This window comes from Diabrotica undecimpunctata, chromosome 10, assembly GCF_040954645.1.
Source record: "Diabrotica undecimpunctata isolate CICGRU chromosome 10, icDiaUnde3, whole genome shotgun sequence".
Taxonomy (NCBI): Eukaryota; Metazoa; Arthropoda; class Insecta; order Coleoptera; family Chrysomelidae; genus Diabrotica; species Diabrotica undecimpunctata.
In genome coordinates, this window is record NC_092812.1 from 34,040,907 (window position 1) to 34,059,613 (window position 18,707).

An 18,707-nucleotide genomic window follows, 5' to 3' on the forward strand; every position below is an offset into this window, starting at 1 on the left:
TAGTAGAGAGAATAATAGGTATTGTCTGGGTACTTTCCATTCTCCACTGTCTTCGTATTTGAATTTCCAGATCCCTGTATTTGGCGATCTTTTCGTTTTGTTTAATACGAAGATTATTGTTGTTGGGTATCGCCACATCAATTAGTGTTGTTTGTCTCTTTAGTTTATTAACTAGTATGAGATCTGGTCTATTATGTGCCACTGTTTGGTCTGTGAGCACAGTGCGGTCCCAGTATAGCTTGTAGTTATCATTCTCAAGTATACTTTCAGGAACGTATTGATAATATGGGAGATGGTTTGTTTGGAGAAGTCCCAGTTTGATGGCTATCTTTCGATGAAGGATCTTTCCTACTGAGTCGTGCCGTTCCTTATATTCAGTTGCAGCAAATGCCTGGCAACCCCCGGTAATGTGTTGGATGGTTTCTTGAGCTTGACATCCATATCGGCATTTGTCATTTTGGACCTGAGGGTCCAAATTATTATTATTATTATTACTGTAAACTAATGTATATTTTACTTATTGTATCTATATTGTATTAATCTAAATACGCTAATGACCCTGCGTGGTTGATGCGTTAATAAAAAGAAAAAAAAACCAGTATACACCCTATGAGAAGAGCGTACATATTTGTTTCATTCATATAAATCACAGGTGCTTTTCTGCTCGATAACATTTTATACTTCGCAAAAAATTATTTTTTGTTCAATGATCAGTTTTCTGTTCTTTTTTTATCCAGTGGTATTCTATTTTTTTGACAACCTTACTCAAACTTTTACGTTTTTCATTATAACAACTATATTCTATTATAAATTTTTAATGAATTTTCTTTTGAGTTTTTACAGTTTGTCTCTGTAGTCGTTCCTTCTCTATAATGACCAAACCAGACTAACTGTGTTATTTTAATTCTTCATTCTTCTGTTTAAATCTCCATCACTTTTCACAATTTTAGAACAAATAATTGTCAGCAATGAGCAACTACATATTATTTAGTATCATAAGTTTCAAACAGTATTTTTTTAACTTTTATCCTCATTTAGTCAGTTTGTTATTTATCTTGACAGGGTAGCAAAATAATCACTTGACAGTGAATATATCTCTCCCTCAATTCTAAATAAAGTTTAAGTCAGTACATTCCAAAGAATATCTTAAAGGTTCTTAAAATTTCTGATGTTTTTTAAATACTTCTTCGATAGATTCTATACTTATAAAAAGTGCATATACGGATACATGTATAACAGGTAAATATTAATTGTAAAATCACACAAGAAAATAGTTTCAGAATAATTAATATTACTTAACTACATTTATACCTTTTATCGTGTTTTGTCCAATAAACGATATATCTGTTTGAATAGATTCCATTATGTTTTGTTAGTCGAATTTTATTTCTAATCTTATTATCAATAATATATCTGGTCATTGTTTTGTAAATATGAGTTATTGCAATTCAGACATCTGTTTGATAATTAAGGAAAGAAAAAGCTTAAAAAACTTCAAATAAATCTGTATAGTCAGCATTTTCTATTGCCACTATATCCATCTCTATCCAAATAGAGGATTTTTTGTGTACCACGCCAAAACTTCCAAGTTTCTAATACAGTTGATTACTTTGTATATGATAATCAACAATTTATAAAACAAGAACATCAACAGGAAACTTTAAAGTAAATACATAAAGAAATTAACAATTAACAAAAATTTAATGCAATGTCACTTTTGCAATTTTTTGATTATTTATTTTAATGACTAATTAAAATAGAGTCCAAAATTAACTTCAATTTTAAATTAATAATTTTATTATTAAAAAATTGTATATATAACACACACAATGATAGATCACCTATCTGCCCAAATGAACGGTCTGTGATAGCAAGAGAAAGTATTCGGAAAATATAAATGTAAACTTTTTATGGCATAGCATAAAATAAATTTAAAAATTTTCAATTATTATTTATCTTAAAATATGAATATTTGGCTATTTTATTACAAAAATTTGGGCCAAATTTATCTGTTAATGTCTAAATACATTTTAACTATTATCTTTTGGGGAAATCAAATAGCACTATTATTAAGTAGGTAACATTCATTAGATCAAAGTACCACAATAGGATAATCTCTTTTAGAAAATGTATTTATAATTTTGTTAAAAACTATTTTTTTTTGAATTACGGTTTTTGTTTGTATAGGTCGAATTATGAATTTTCTTTTAAAAACAACTAATTGTTCTGAAAGTTTCAATTATATTTATATCTTTCTAAATACATCACTAATCAAATTATTGAATAACATTTTGCGGTTGTCTTCTTCCTCTTCGCTTTCTGATTCAAAATTAGCACCTAAATTAATTGTAAAAATATCTGTTACTGTGTCTATGAAAGCACTTATTTTGTTATTTATGACAAAAACGTATTTGGTCGTTTTATTGTGGGATTAAAGTTTTTTCAAATTCATCAGTATCAAAATATTCAAAAAAGGTCATAAAAAAATCTTATAACTGTTGAACATTTTCAATATTAAAAGATATATTTTTTGTGCTATATATAATTTGAGAGATCCCATTCTAACTCAATTGCATGTAAGTCTGGATTGTAAGGAGGTAATTACAAAATTGCATGGCCAAATTGTGTAAAAATTCATCTATTCAAGATTTTAAATGTTGGCGTATAACTATAACCGACCATAGTTCATTCTGTGTACCTCTTTATCCTTCATAAGGGTGTAGTGAAATTTTGCTGTTCAATTAACTACTTGTTCATTTATCTCATCCACGTGTAGGTTGTTCTGCTTTCGAGAATCAGGCAGATTCTTATTTAATCTGACCATGGAGATCTTGCTCTATGGACTATTGATTATGTATTTTAGAAAGGAACTCCAGCATTAAAGTATGTGTTTAATTTCTTGTTCTCTTGTAATCTTCGTACAAGCTTCTATCGAAACGGAGTTAGATAAGGTAGACCGTGGTCGAAAGTAACATTTTTAATTCAAACACCAATTTCGGGAAACCTATAACAGATATAAACAAATTTTCTCGTTCAGGCCTTAATTGCATTTTTAAGCAATATTAAAATAGGTTATTAAGAGTTTTAAATAATTATAGTTTTTAATTATTTGTGAAAAATTGTCGTAGCGGCAAATGTTACAACTGCCCCCAACCCCGGGGCGGTTGTAACAGTGATCAAAAGCTTAAACAAATGATGTTTATGCAATGTAAGTACAAAAGTTATACAAAAGTACAACAGAAGTTATATTCTTACGTAAAATAAAAACAAAATCTTATGCTATACCAGAAGGAACAGTGAACTTAACTTAACAAATTATGGATCAATCTGATTCGCAATTATGGCAAACGTATAAACCTTCTTGGCTTGTGCATTGTTCATGTGACCAACGTTTACATTCAATGCATTGAATCCAACCTTCCCCTGGCTTACTTGAAGCATATGCTTCACAGCATACCACTCTTCATCTTCTTCATCACTTTCTTGTTGTCATTTTTTAAATGGTTTCTTTTTTTTAAGATTTTTTGGTTTTAGTTTAGGGTCAGAAAAATTATTCTTAACGCTTTTTTTCTTCTCTTCATATTCTGCCCTAATTTCTCCCTTTTCAGGGGTATCTGTGTATATGGCCGATTTTCTTTTCTTTTTTTCTTTATTTCCTTCTTTTCTAGGCGGGGCTTTGGGGGAAGGTCTGACTGCTTCCGGTGTAAACTCCTCAGCTGAAGAAACACGTGAAGTTGTCGCTGTGAGAATATTATTTAGTTCATTGTCGCTGGTGCGGGTTCTTTATTTTGTTGATATCTCTGGTTATCTGGTGTAGGTTCATCGTCTCTTTTTCCTGATTCTGTCGTGTTAATTTCAATATCGTTGGTCACTTTATTTGCTAGTGGAGGCCGATCTGTGACATAAGACGGTGCATAGTCTAAGGGTGTAAATATATTCCTATTAAAAGGAAGTATTCCCGTGCATATAAAGCCTGCTTGGATGTTATTGGATGTCAGTGCCATCGGAAGTGCTGTAGCTACTATGGATGAAATATTAAAAATAGTCAAACAAATTAATTGCTTTTTTTAATAGCCCATATACAGAGCGATCCAACGGTTGTAACTTATGAGAGCAGTGAGATGGGAAGGATAACACAACAATGCCGTTCTCAGAGCAATAGTCTAGTGCCTGAATAGAAATATGAGATGCGTGATTATCTAGTAACAACAGCATTTTATGATCGGTATTTGCTAAGGTATGTTTCCGAAAGTGTTGTAAGAATTTCACTTTCTTGCATCCACCCGCTTGCGTTTCCCGCGCCTGTCCTTTCAGTTGGACCATCTCGAATAAAATGTTCCTGGTACCGAATCCTCGGAAATATAAACATCGGAGGAACAAAATTTCCAACAGCATTTACCGCTCAGGTGAATGTGACTAAGTTTCCACGTTTAAAAGACTTCAATGCTCCAACTTGCCTTGTTCCCTTTTTAGTGACAATTCTATTGGGCTTTTGGACTGTTGTGATCCCAGTCTCATCGACATTGTATATGTCTTTAGGTTCTAATTTATATTTGTCCATAACTTTTTGCAAATTATAAAAAAACAGGAAACATTATTCTCGTTAAAACTAGTGGCACGGACTAAACTTGTTGGTTGTGCACATCTTAACGAGAGTTGGGGTTGTCGCTTCATAAATCTGCTGAACCAATCTTCTGTAGCCATCTGGTTTTGCTCTCACTGTCGTGGCATTGTTAAGTTATATTTATTGGCTAATTCATATGCAAACTTTCTGATTTCTTTCGAACAAAAACCATAATATATGTTTGCCGCTCTTACAATATAATTTGCCATAATTTTTTCTTGGTCTTCGGTTAAAACTTTGTTCCAAGCTCTATAACCCATGGAAACAGAATTATTTAAACCCTCACCTGGTGCTTCCTTTTTAATTTTAAATTGTCTTAAAGAAACATGACACAAATCGTACTTCTTTGCCGCTGCACGATTGGATATACCATTTTTTATTTCTGCGTATGCAGCTTCATAAGTTGCATTATCTTTGGAACCTCTATTACTTCTTCTAATTTTTGTACGAGGCATTCTGGAAATAAAAAAAATAATAGGTATATTATATAAAAACTTTTAAATTTTTGACAATGAACAATGGTAAATCTAGACCGTTACTGGTGTTTATATTATTTTCAAATATCTAAACTAATTATATAGATAAAATACATACCTGAAATAAGAAAGCTTATGTTTCACTTAGATATCACTCGAAAATGATTACTAAGGAACACTAAAAACAATTTATTGCGGTCTTGTATACAATCGAGACTAGTGCCGATATCGCTCATGTACCATGATATAATGAAAAGGCTTCATTGTATCATGCTCAAAGAAAATATGGTAGTCGGTAGTTTTATCAGTTTACAAAACTAGCGCAAGCGCTGTTATTGTTTTCGTCGTTTCAGATATTTGAGTTGTTACTTTTGCCGCCCGTTTCATTTTGACCGCCCTATTACAAAACAAATAATTTCTTCTAACAACTCTATAAGATTTTACTAGCATTATAAAGTACCATACTGTATTTTGTACTCATTTCCTTGTCGATTAGAATTTCCACCAATTATTTAGTAATTTAATAATTAACATTAACATTAAAAAACTAAATTTATCTTTAATTTATATATTAAAATTATGAAAATCACAAGAAGGTAGTATATCTATACTAATATATACATATATACCTAGGTTGAACTAATTCTTTGTAAAACTATACTTCTTGTCATATATAAAAGTCTGTATAGTCTGTAATATGCTTCAATTTAAATCTAAAATATTTTCTTGTGTAAAATCGAAAACTTATCATGTACCACTTAAAAATTTATCTGAAATGCATATTGCTGTTCTGTTTTATCGTGAAATTATGATATCCTAATGTAATCATTTATTTTCTCTATATATTTTCTTGCTTACTCTGTCTAGTAGAGATTTTCCTCTTTGGTCATGTTTTTCTTCGTATCACTATGTAATAATATATTTGCATGACATACTTGAAGATGTTTGTAGTTTACATATGTTTTAAGAAAGATATCTAGAATTAAATTTAGTGAATTAGTTTTGGAATTTTTGGAAAGATGCCTTTGCAGATATTGTATTCTTTCAGTTAAGTGTTGGGGTTTTCGTAACCACATTGCACTTGGTCTTACCCTCGTTTTCCTTACGACCAACTGCCTTGGCACGTGTTTCAAATAGGGTAAACACTACCTTTACAGCTCTGGATTGTGCAAAGCAATTGTATCCATATCGCCATCAAAGTCAGTCCCTGGACAGCAAAGCTATTTGTCAGAACTGGCTGTGGCTTTATTACTACATACTCCAAAGTCAAGCCGTATAAAAAAGGGATGAGGATCTACTTATCTAACACCAGTGTCAATAAGAAATTCCCTTGATGTGGTGCTGCCAATTCTGATCCATGCAGATGAATTCTTCAAGTACACCTGCGGTAATCGTACCAGTTTTATAGGACCTCGTAGGAAACATAGTCTTCCACAATAGATTTCTGCTTACGGAATCGTACACTTGTTTTAAATCTACAAAGATTTGATGTACGTCGCGGTTGTATTCCAATTTCTTTTCCAAAATCTGATGTAGAATAAAAATCTGGTCTATGGTTGATCTTTCAGATCTAAAGATATTAAAAATAGAACTTTGGTCACAAAAAAACAGTACATACCTATATTTATATCTTTTTTGCTTGAATCCTCCAATACTTAACGGATTAACCTTTGAATAGATATTAATAGAAAAAAGTACAAAAAATGAATTTTTACATTTGAACATTTTTATTTTTAATATTTAACTTTATTAAATTGCACGAAGTGTAGAAATGTTGTTAGACAATGATCGGAAAAAGCTTTGGGACCGATCATTTCTGATTTTCTGTCATGTATTTTTTAATCTAATTTTACCATATGCCAATTTTTATAGCATCTTAAAGAATCTGTAGGAGAATCTAGAGTGAGATGAGAAGAAAATGATCATATAGTTGTAGGTTATAGGTGTGTAGTTATTTCGCTTTTAAAAGTTTTTTAAAGATATGCTCTCTAGGAAAGGATGCGTAAGTGATTATTATTTTTCATTCACGCCCGCTCACGGTTACTTAATTTCACTCACGCCCGATTACGAACGAGAATTCTTAAATTGAGTTCGTGAATCACGCGTTAGTCATAAGCTATGTCATATATAGTGCAGAAATTAAGTTTAATCCAAATTTAATTCACATTTAGACACAAAAACCGATCTGAAACTTCTTTAAAAAGGCATATTACGAAACCCTCTGCAAATGCTAAAATCAAAAATCTAAATTGTGATACTTTTACAATACAGGTACACACTTTATATTAAACTAAAACGTATATTCACCAATAGGTCATCTACCATAAAAATAACTGTTGATACTCAATCCCATAGTTACCAAAGTCTGGTATTTCCATTAGATAAAAATAATTCCAGCTTTCGACGGTCAATTCCAGTCTTCCCAATATCCAGACAATAATTTTTTTACTTTAATAATGCAATAGTAGAGTTTTCATTTTTGGAGTACTGATAAATTCCAGTCCCTATAAACCAGGGCTCAATCCGTCCGCTGGAAATCCTGCTTAATCCTGGATTTTACTAATCTGAGATTACTGTTACCGGATATGAGTGCAAATTCTAGCGAATCGATTCGATTTATAGTTCTTTTCATCGTTCAACAACTGAGTTATATGTAAACTATAAACCAAGAGTACAATTTGAGAATACGTTAAGGATTCTCAAAAAAGAATTCTTCTATGTATTAAAAAAAAATCACAGAAAAAAAACTACATCGGGAAAAGGAAATTTGAGTCAGCCAGTTTGAAAAATTTTTCGTATCACTCTTTCGAGACGGTTTTTTTAACGGGTTTTAAAAACATATTTTTGTGGTTTTTTATTTTTATATACACAAATATACCCTTTTTTGACAAAAAATGGTAATAAAAACATTATGGTGTTGGTAAGGGTGGTGGTACATATACGTACCATTAGTCTTGTGTAATGGTACGTGTGTGTACCAACAGTCCTACATAAAAATATTATTAATATATTTTTATTACTTTATTACTCAAAAATATAAAACAATTACTCAAAAATACAAAATATTACTGCGAAACACTTTTTACATAAAGAAATGTCATATTCTTCGCAAATGGTTTTTGTAAGTGTTTGTGTTTTATTATAAGTGCACCTTCTTGTGTTTCCTTCAATTGGAAGATGTAATGACACACTCTCGAAACGTTTTCTTTTTATAGATATTCTTCCATTCTTAGATAAACGTCGTATAGCAGAAATTTTTTGTCCTTCAGACATCATTTCTTCTGCCAGAGGTACCAGAAATTGTATCAGAGGAATTTTTTTCTTATTTTTTTTTTCATTACAAATAATCCATGAGTTTACAACTGACATCATAGGTAAACGATGGAATACTTTTTTCCACCATTTGTTTGATTTAAGATCTAAATAGTACAATCCTACCATTTGGTCCGCTAGATCAACCCCACCCTTAATTTCCCTGTAGCACGCTATCATTTCTGGGCAAAGCTCATTTACTTTCGAGCCATCTCTCATGGTTTTATTGATAAATGAAACATTGTCCTTATGGCAATTACTCAGCATCAAGACTTCTTCGGTGTCCTGCCATTTCATAAACATTAGTCCATTTTCATTGCACTGAAATAAGCATTCACCTCTTCGCAATTTATCTTTTATTTTTGGTAAGTTTTTTCTATTCTGGTTACAGGTACCTATTGCTGCGTACTGTAGATTTTCCAACAGAGAAACCGAAGTAAAAAAGCGATCAAAGCAAAAGGTTATATCTCTTTGTTTTGCTGTGGAAATAAGTTTGTTCACTACACGTTCCCCAAGAGTTCCTTTTACATATTCAGTTTCACGACCTGTGTAAAGGTATTTTATTTCCCTCCTACCCACCGGTAAACCGGGTCGGGCATTCCCCTATCCGCCACCTGGGGACGCGCTCTCTAGGAGTTACAGGTTCTCGCGAGAGAGATAATAAGAACAGATAAAGTACTGAAACTGTTGTATGATGATCCAAATATTTCCAATATCATAAAACACAATGAATATGTTAGTTGAGACATCCGCAGGAAATGTACAGAGACATAATACTCGAACTAAGTTTTCGCAAGTGTTTAGACCATTTTAACTATGTTGTCCTTCATGTTAGTTATATATTTGTAGGTTTTTATAATATTACAAATATATATTTTTGTTAGTGTAAAAACCGGAGTTGAGCTAAAACGTATTACATGAACTATGAGAACATAATGCCAAAGTTCATAGTTATAAGATAACAAGAATTAACACTAGTACGTTTGACGATGAGCCACTTGTCTGACGAATAACGTTATCAAAGAAATTAGCCAATGATATAAAAAACACGTTTTTATTCAGTAAAAAGAATTAAACATTATTAGTAAATTAATTTAACAACATACTGATTAATACTTAATAACAACATTGTATGCTGTGCAAAGTAAATGTAGTTGCTTCCTTGACTTTTTCGATTCTTCTAGAATTCTCCTACCAGTGGTGAAAATTTTATGATTTTCTTCATATTTTTATTTTTTTCATACTATAGTCTATTTTGTCTTTAGGTAAGTATATTTTCATTCAATGTTTTTGTTTATTTTTCGTTCGCTCGTTTACATACTTTTGTTTTTCATACAGTTTTTTCTGTTTTTTTTTCTGTGTCTAGAGATGAAAGGATTAGATCCAAGACTCTATTACTAGATAACAATTCTTAAAAAAGTTAAATTGGAAACAGAGATCATTCGTAAGGGTAACAATACTAATAATAAGATAAAATGGACAAAATTTTATTACAACGAGTAGTCCGCATGGATGAGCGCTATCTCCTTAACTCTTACTTACTCTGTAGGTTTAGCTGAATTGGCAACATGCATCGATTCATTTCTGTTTTCTTGTGTAATCTTCATCCAATTCTCCGCCCTGTAGCTTTAAGGTCCCCTGCTGTATTATCTAGCCACCGGAGTCGAGGTTATTCAAGTGGTCTTCCTCCAGTTGGGATTTCTTCCCATATTATAGTTTATTTTTATGAACGAGAGAGTAATTAGCATAATTTTAATTGGTAGCTCCGACCACTCCATGGGCGTGCTCAAGATTAATTGAAAAATTACTTTGAATAATTGTAAAAAATAAATGAATTATTTCAGTGTTATAAAGTGTTATGTGTATGTAAACAAAAGTGACCTCTTTTATCACACACTATATTAGAACTGACTGGCCTACATTTAAAAGGGTTTTAAAAAATTCACATTTTTTTTAATTTTTAAAAATTACAAAAGAGAAAAAGAGTTTTTAAAACCGTCTAAGGTATGTTAAATAGATGAATAAAAATATTAATATAAAACTTACAGCTACTTGTTACAAATCCAAATCAGATTCAGAAGATGAACTTTCAGAACCAAGATTTATAATAACTGGCTCGATCATTTTATCACTAATATTGTCCAGCTTCCACATTTTTTCCTCTTCTTTAATAGTGTGATTTACTGCCTTTTCCCAGTTTTCAGGTTTTACATTATTTACGGCCTCCAAAAACAACTGTTTAACATCATGAATTTTAAAAGTGGTATTTTTCTTGAAACTTCACTCTTTATCTGTGCCCATACCAGTTCAATCGGGTTTAATTCACAATGATATGGTGGGGATCTAAGTACTGTCATTCCACGATTTTTGGCAATTTCATCAATTTCGTATTTTTAAAATTTTTCTTTATGAAGGGCACACAACGAATAAAGTTCCTTTTTTGTAGATCCGGGATGGTACGTAATATTTTTTGAATTCAGCCAATTCTGCAAGTCTTTGTTTAACCACTTGGTTGTGGGCAGTCCTTCTATAAGTCTGGAGTGATAACTTGCATTATCCATTACTATTACACAGTTCTTAGGAAGAAGATCTATCATTTGTTCGAACCATTCTTGAAAGACATCAGCGTTTATATCTTCATGGTAGTCACCGGTACGAGTTGATTCAAAAGTTAATAAACCACCTTCAACAAAACCGTCTGAACTGCCAATGTGTACTATTATCAGCCTGTGTCCCTTTCCTGATGGTGGGTTTAAACTAGTAGATAAGTTATTTACAAAAGCGTGCCTTTGACTTGTAACAGTTTCATCCTGCCAAAATTTATTTGGTGTATGACCCTCGTTGATCCATGGTTCATCAAGATAAAATATTTTTCTTTTTTGGTTTCTCATTTCCTTTATGGTTCTTAGAAAATGTCTTCTCCATATGACAATATCGCTTCTTTCTAATAAAATAGACTTTCTGGGATTCTTTTTCCAGCGGAAGCCTATTTCTTTTAAAAGTTTCCATAACGTACTTCTACTCATTTCTGGGTAATCCTTATCATCTCGAACTGAGACAAGAACTTTATCCAATGTTGGAAATTCTTGTCTAAAGAAGAATTCATGCACTTTCCGTCGAAGTCCTTCTTTAAAATGATATTCTATTTGAAATTTTGGTTTCCCTGGAGCATTACGTGGCATATGAAAACTACCACATTTCTCTTCTTTAATAACTCTGTAAATCGTAGATTTCCCAACACCAAGTGTACTGCTAACTAACTCAACGGTCTCATCAACACTTTCACATAAACGTTTGTCTGTAAATGATTTAAAACAATTAAATATTAATGTTTTTTCATTAACTGTTAGAGGACCAATTTTTCGGCGTTTACACGGCACTTCCAAATTTTCCATAACACTAGTATACACAATAAACTGCACCTTGCAACTGAAGTACCTACTTTTAGTGAACTCTTAAGAATTTTGAATACGCCACTTGGACCTTCCTACAAAATGGAAAAACCCACTATCACATTTTTTGTGGAATAAGTTTAGAAGGTAATTATCTAGTCAATTACTGTCGTAGATTCCTGGAATTAAAGAATTAAATGTTTGATTGTTGAATCCCTTACTTCGTGGAATGCACTCATTTCAGATAAAATAAAACGTTTTATTTTATCTAAAGAATTAAACTTTATTTTGCAAATAGGTAGGTACTTATTCAACTTTTATTGGTTATATATAACCAATAAAATAAACATCTTACATTTCTTGCAAATTCATTAGTACCTGTTAACCTCCATCACTCCGACACTGGCAACCTTATTTAGGGATTAGTAAACCTCACAACTATTGTATTCTAGTCTGCTCCAACCTTTATACCTGGTGGTCATACTCAATTTAAAATTGTTTTCCTATATACTTCTGTAAATTTGTTGACAAATATCTGTTTTTCATTGAGTCACCCGTATCAACAGTTTAGGGATTTGCATACATAATTTATTGTTTTATTACTCTGTCATACATAAAAATACACTATAGTCTTATTCTTTCATCAGACTGTCTTCTGAGATGTTCTACTCACTGGAGTCTTCGGAACTTTATTTCTTTTATTGTATTGACGTCTGCATATAATTTTTTTCCCTATTTCGCCATCACGCGTCAGCCCAAAGATCTTTCTTAGGATTTTTCTTTTCCAAACACGTAGCCACTCTTCGTTTGCCTTTGTTATCGTCCATGTCTCGCTACCGTTTATCACTACTGGTCGTATGAATCCCAGTTTCAAGGGCCTAAAGACATCTGTTTTCTGCTTGTATCCCATTTTGTGTTTGTTGTGATCCGTTATTGTCTTCAGTTATTGTTATTCCAAGGCACTTAAATTCTCTAACTCGTACACATATATTTAGTTTGATTTTCATTGATTGAGCTTCACTTTCTTTGTTTAATTCTCGAACCTCATACAATTTTTTTTAAATCTATTGTCCTTGAATCTGGCGACGGTATATTTATTGTATGATAATCTATATTCTCTGATGTTTTTGTCACCTCTCTTTTAATTTTAAAATCATTATTATGTGATCAGAATCAGCATCTGTCTGTGTGTTCTGCTATCGGGGGAATCCATGTTCTCTTGTGAATTGTTTTGTGGTCTAAGCATATACTCATAATTCCAATCTCATTCTCTTATGCGTAGCTTCCCAACATCTCATTTTTATTTACTCATGTTTGCTTTTGCCACCCGGGGTTTTCCTACACAATTTCTTTGTTTCTCAGTTTTGTACTTCAGTCACCTATTAAAATTTTAGTGTCATATTTTGGTATCTTATTGTAAATAACTTCAATATTACCATAAAATTTCTGTTTTATATTTGGATTTGCATAAGATAAGTATACATATAAAAGTTACAGACGTCACACTAAGATAAGTGTAACACTTTCATAATTCAAAGACAATTGGAGTAAAGCAGATGATGCATCTAGTAATGTGAAATAATTGAATTGAATAACGTTAGAAACATTTGATTTTTGTTCTTTTTCATTTTAATTTCAACACCATATTTATGATCGCAGGCACTGCCACCCAGTAGTAAAAAATAACGTCGTCATTCTGGCACTGTGCAGCACTGGGCCATTTTAAAACTAAGTATATCGATTTCGATTCTGTTCAGTTCCAATGCGACTGTTGTTCATTTGTGAGTTGTTCATTTTTATATAGCGTTTGTACGGTTTGAATGGTTTTTTGTTTTCCGTCCAGGAATTCTTAGTACACGGCCCCGAGTGCCGGTCATTCGGGGCCATTTTTTATACTTTACATTGAGTAACTTATCTGTAGATATCCAGAAGGATCTTTAATATAGTGGTTTCTCGTTGCCTTCTACATCCTTACGCCATTGACCACTTCTTTGTTCATCCGCCTTCGGAGTCAATTCCGATTGATTGATTAATCGGTAAGTGGGGGATTAATTATACAGGCAATCACTTAATCCCTATCTGCGTTAGCCATCCAAATATATGTTACCCGTTTTTTAAAACATGGAGGTGCAGATTTGTATTTTTCCTTCATCAAGATTAAGACCTTTCGGTATTTCCTAACTTTTCAAAGCCTTTGAAGACTATTCCTTTAACCCAGATATTACTGAAACTTTTATTGTTAACATTTTGAATTAATTTCGAACTTTCATGGAAATTATAGCATATGGAACCAAAAAACACAATCATATATTTTTTTATGACGATACCTGTCAAGTTTTGACATGTTCTTTTAAAAGGACGGTAGTAATATACGGTACCAGATATCATATATATTTTATTAGTATCAATTTACAAAGAATGAAAGGATTTAAAACAAAATTTTGGATGTAAAGGTATTTTGCACTTTTCAACACAAAAACTGGACTTTTTTGTGACAATATCCACATCGCAATTGCTTTTCTTGATAAAGAACCAAGTGGTTAATACCGTCATATCTTGAATTGGCTACCGAATTCGAATTCCGCTTAGAAGGTCCGCGTTTTGTTTCTTTTTTAAAAGTTTCCAAAATATTAGTTGCAATAGATCTTCTAAATTTAAGTTGATCCAGTTTACCGTCTTGAGTTTTGTGAATCTGCCACGCATTTTAAATAGCCATATCAACGCAATGAGCAAAAAGGGGAAAATACCATTTCTTTCCTCTTATGGACACTCGATATAAACTGATGTTCTGGTCACTGCGATCAACGCCACCCATGAAGTTATTGTATATTCTAACAATATTTGGTTGAGGAACTTGAATATGTTTTTTCTCTGCTTGTGAAAATCTCTTTACAGAGAAGCAAGGCATTACTGGTACAAAATTGGAAGCAATAGAAACTATATTATTATCATGCCAGCGGCAAACCACTATTCCTGTATTTTTATCAAGACGATACTCGTATTTACCACGTTCAGTTTTTTTCATAATAGATGAACAGGGTAAAGGGCATTTCATGGTGCGATTTTCCCTTACAGTGCCTGTACCAAATATGCCTCTTTGTTTTAGCTCATGCAGTAAATGAATAGAAGTAAAATAATTATCAAAAATAAGATGGAATCGCCTTTGAGGCCATACTTCATTCAATCTGTCTGCATAGGATAGAACTACTGATGCACCCAATCCAAGGACTTAATATTGTTCAGGTATTGTAGTGGAATTACCTTGGTAAGGAGAAAACCAAACTATGTATCCCAGACGAAGGGCTCCTACCCACATTTTGTACCCCCAACGGATTGGTTTTCCCCTGATGAATTGTTTTGTGGGATGGCGACCAAAATACGGAACCATTGCCTCATCTATGCTGTGATGTTGTTCTAAAGGGGAAAATTGTATAAATTTTTTGTTTATTACGTCGAACAGGGGTCGCATCTTGGCAAATCTATCAAATTTATCTAATGACAAGTTATTGCAAACATGCAAAACTCGATCACGATTTTCCCAGTACATGTACTTTTTCGGCACAACCACATAACCACTCAATACAAGAACGCCTATAAAACATCGAATCTCATTTTGAGTAATGTCGTTCAAAAGATTTCTTTGTCCTGCGTAGATGTTAGTGTATTCGGTAACCAAATTGATGACTTCATCATCAAAAAACAAATTGAAAATTTCCATCGGCGACTGAGTCATTTTCGGTCCAAATTGAGTTTTCCAGTAAGTACAATCAGGGTGTTGATACAAGTCTCCTTGAATCCAGTGTGCAGATATTCTCTTCTCTAATTGATGGGGCAGCTTTTCCTTGGAAAGAAAAAACAACACTTGGTAGGCTGGAATTCACAGAATCTTGTGGTAATTCAGTCGCGTTGTCAAAAACAAGTTCTACATCGTTTCTCAACTGACTACTCGGTAAATTATTTATTGTAGTTAGTTCTTCATCGCCGGAGTCGCAATCGGTGACATCATCATTGGCATTTTCTGGGGGAAATATGATCAAACCATCTGGAGGGACTGGGATTTCATCAGAATCAAGCTCTTCTAATAGCTCATGCCATTTGAGAGGCCTCCTGAAACAATACGCACGTTGGTAGTACTAATTACTACCGTCCTTTTAAAAGAACAAAATGAAATCCCAAGCGGCGAGCCTTTGAAACAACGTGACAACTATTCGAGCCTATATACGTACATAAGTCCCTATTATACAATAATCCACATGCCAATGCCGTGAAATAACAGTTTTTTAATTCTAGACTTACCTCCAATTATAAGCATCCATTTTGTAGTCCAAAACCTGGCAATTTACACAGATAACCTCACAATTACAGCATGTGCGCGCACTAAAATCGTTAAAACTTGTCGAATGCTGGCTCTTGAAAACACTCCATCTAGAGCCATCTATCAGTTGGTAGCTGTACTAACCTAAATTACGCATAATTTACACTGCCTTTTAAAAGGACGGTAGTAATATCTGGGTTAATATATAACTTGATATAACCCTTATTTTTAGCAAAAAGCACAATAGGATTATTGCCAGTGGAATGTTGCGTAGTCCATTTATAAAAGATATGCTCTATGCAAACTTACAACTCTTTCTATTGCTCTTTTGATGGCCATTCTTGTTTTTTCATTTTTCTCTCACGCAACCTCACCTATTTGGTTTTATTATCTAAAAAATTGATTTGATATTTTAAATTTTGTTAGGTATTTTCAATTTTTACAAATATATATAATATATATATATATATATATATATATATATATATATATATATATATATATATTAGGGCATATAACTAACGATGTGTCTTAGAAACGAACTAAGTGAGTGACCATCACACGTTTATTAGACTGATTTAGCCGCAGTCACTTAGCAATTCCGGCACATAGCGATGCACGGAGAGAACTTGTTCGTTAACAATTTAATTTAAATATTTGTCAAATTATGAATGTTGTAACTTAATAAATGGGGTTATTAAAAAAGCAATAAAATAACTAGATCTAGGTAAAATACTTGTTTTTAATTTTAGTTACCATATCAATAGATCATTGTCAGTTTTATCGTTACATTTATATAGAATTAAGGAACATTATACATAAATTATTTAATTTACAATAATTAGACCAATCACATGCTTATACGCACATCGTGAATAACAGCAAAGTTGTCTAGTACGTTTAGCAGATTTACAGGGTCGTTCTGAAACAGTAAAGTAAAACAAACCATGTTAAAAAAATTAACATAAATTTCAATTTGAAATTCTAGTAACATACGGGTAAAATCACTATATTTGGTTTACTGCTGTAAAACGAATTGTTAAATTTCGCATGAAAAGATTATTTTTGTCCCACCTTCAAACTTCGCATTACATGGCCCCATTATTGGAAATATAATTCAAGAATAAACAATTTCGAAATTGTTTAATGCCAGAATAGTGGTCGGGCATTAAATAATGCAATTCAGTACTAAAAAAATATAATACTTTGCTTAGTAAGTAAGTGGTTAAGTTTTTTTGAATCTAAAATATCTTTAAGATTGTTTGGTAAATGGTATTTAATTCTGTGACTATTGAACTGTTCGCATTTTTCCACTAGCACATGTTTTACCGTAAGGGGTACTTCTTTCTTAAACAGATGTTAAGAAAACTGAGTATGTCCAAGTCGTAAACGGGAAATAATTATTTGGTTCCGTCTGGATACCTCGCGTGGTTGGCATGGTCCAATCTTATTTTTTATCTCTTGAAGCTTTGGGGGTGTGGATTTCCATTTATTGTTCCATACAATTAGCGTTCTTGCCTTCGATGTAAATAATTAGGTCATCAGCATATAATCTTGCTTGAACAGGTTTCGCAATGATTTTTATTATATTGTTTATAGCTAATAATCGATCCTTGTCGGATTCCGTTTTGTTGTTCTCTAAGATAGGATATAGCACTATTCGCTCGGGCTTGAAATGTTCTTTGAGTTAAAAAATGGTGTATGCAGACCAAAATAATTCCTTAATATCCCATTTTTTTTAGAATATTCAATATACAATGTTTCCATACTGTATCAAATGCTTTAGGTATGTCAAAGTAAATTGCCATACATTTTTGATTATTTTTAAAAGCTTCGTGAATATCGTTTTCTAGATCTGTAATGTTGTCGTCTGTAGATCTGCTTGATTTAAAGCAAGCTTGTTCAATGGCAAGTGGATTATTATGTTCTAGGTTCCACATTAATCTTTTGTTGACTATTTGTAGAACATGTTAATGAGATAAACACTTACATCTTATTTTGCCGGTTTTACTTGTGTTTACCTTCTAAAATTTATAGTTCCTGTATATAAGTACCTTATGACCCTTCTCACATAACATTGTGTGAGCACACTCCATCAGCGTTATCTAACTGCCCCACGAACTACCTGGGCCCATTAATCCCAAGTACCTGCTGCCCCATCGCCGAGAAAGTTGGGGATTAAGTCTTAATGATCGGAAATTCCAAATTTGATTACAGTTGAAAGTAAGAATATAAATACTTTCAGTTATTCATTTCAGTTGCAAGTATTACGGTATAGTTTTGTCCGTTAGTGTTTAACTTTTAAATGGCGAATCCAACGACTACGTTTAGTCAAAGGGGAGAACTTTTATTAATAATTAATGAATATAAATATTCAAAAACCCATGTATCCAAAGATGGAAAAGTTAGATGGCGATGCATCAAAAAGGGTGTCAACAAAAAGTGTACACAAAGGAAGGTGATGAAAATTACGTTATTCTTGAAAAAGCATCGGTGAAGCATAATTTTGCTCCAGATATCCATGTTGACCTGCAACTTTTTAGTAATTCTACAAAGAGGAAAGCTGTAGCAGATATATGTGAAAGACC

The 18,707-nt window shown here is 32.5% G+C and overlaps 1 protein-coding gene across 1 annotated transcript in view; it reads left to right on the forward strand.

Moving 5' to 3' along the window:
- dve (SATB1_N and homeodomain domain-containing protein dve) overlaps positions 1-18,707 on the forward strand; it is a 189,949-nt gene that overhangs the window by 5,437 nt on the left and 165,805 nt on the right. The gene's annotated exons all lie outside the window — the stretch shown is intronic.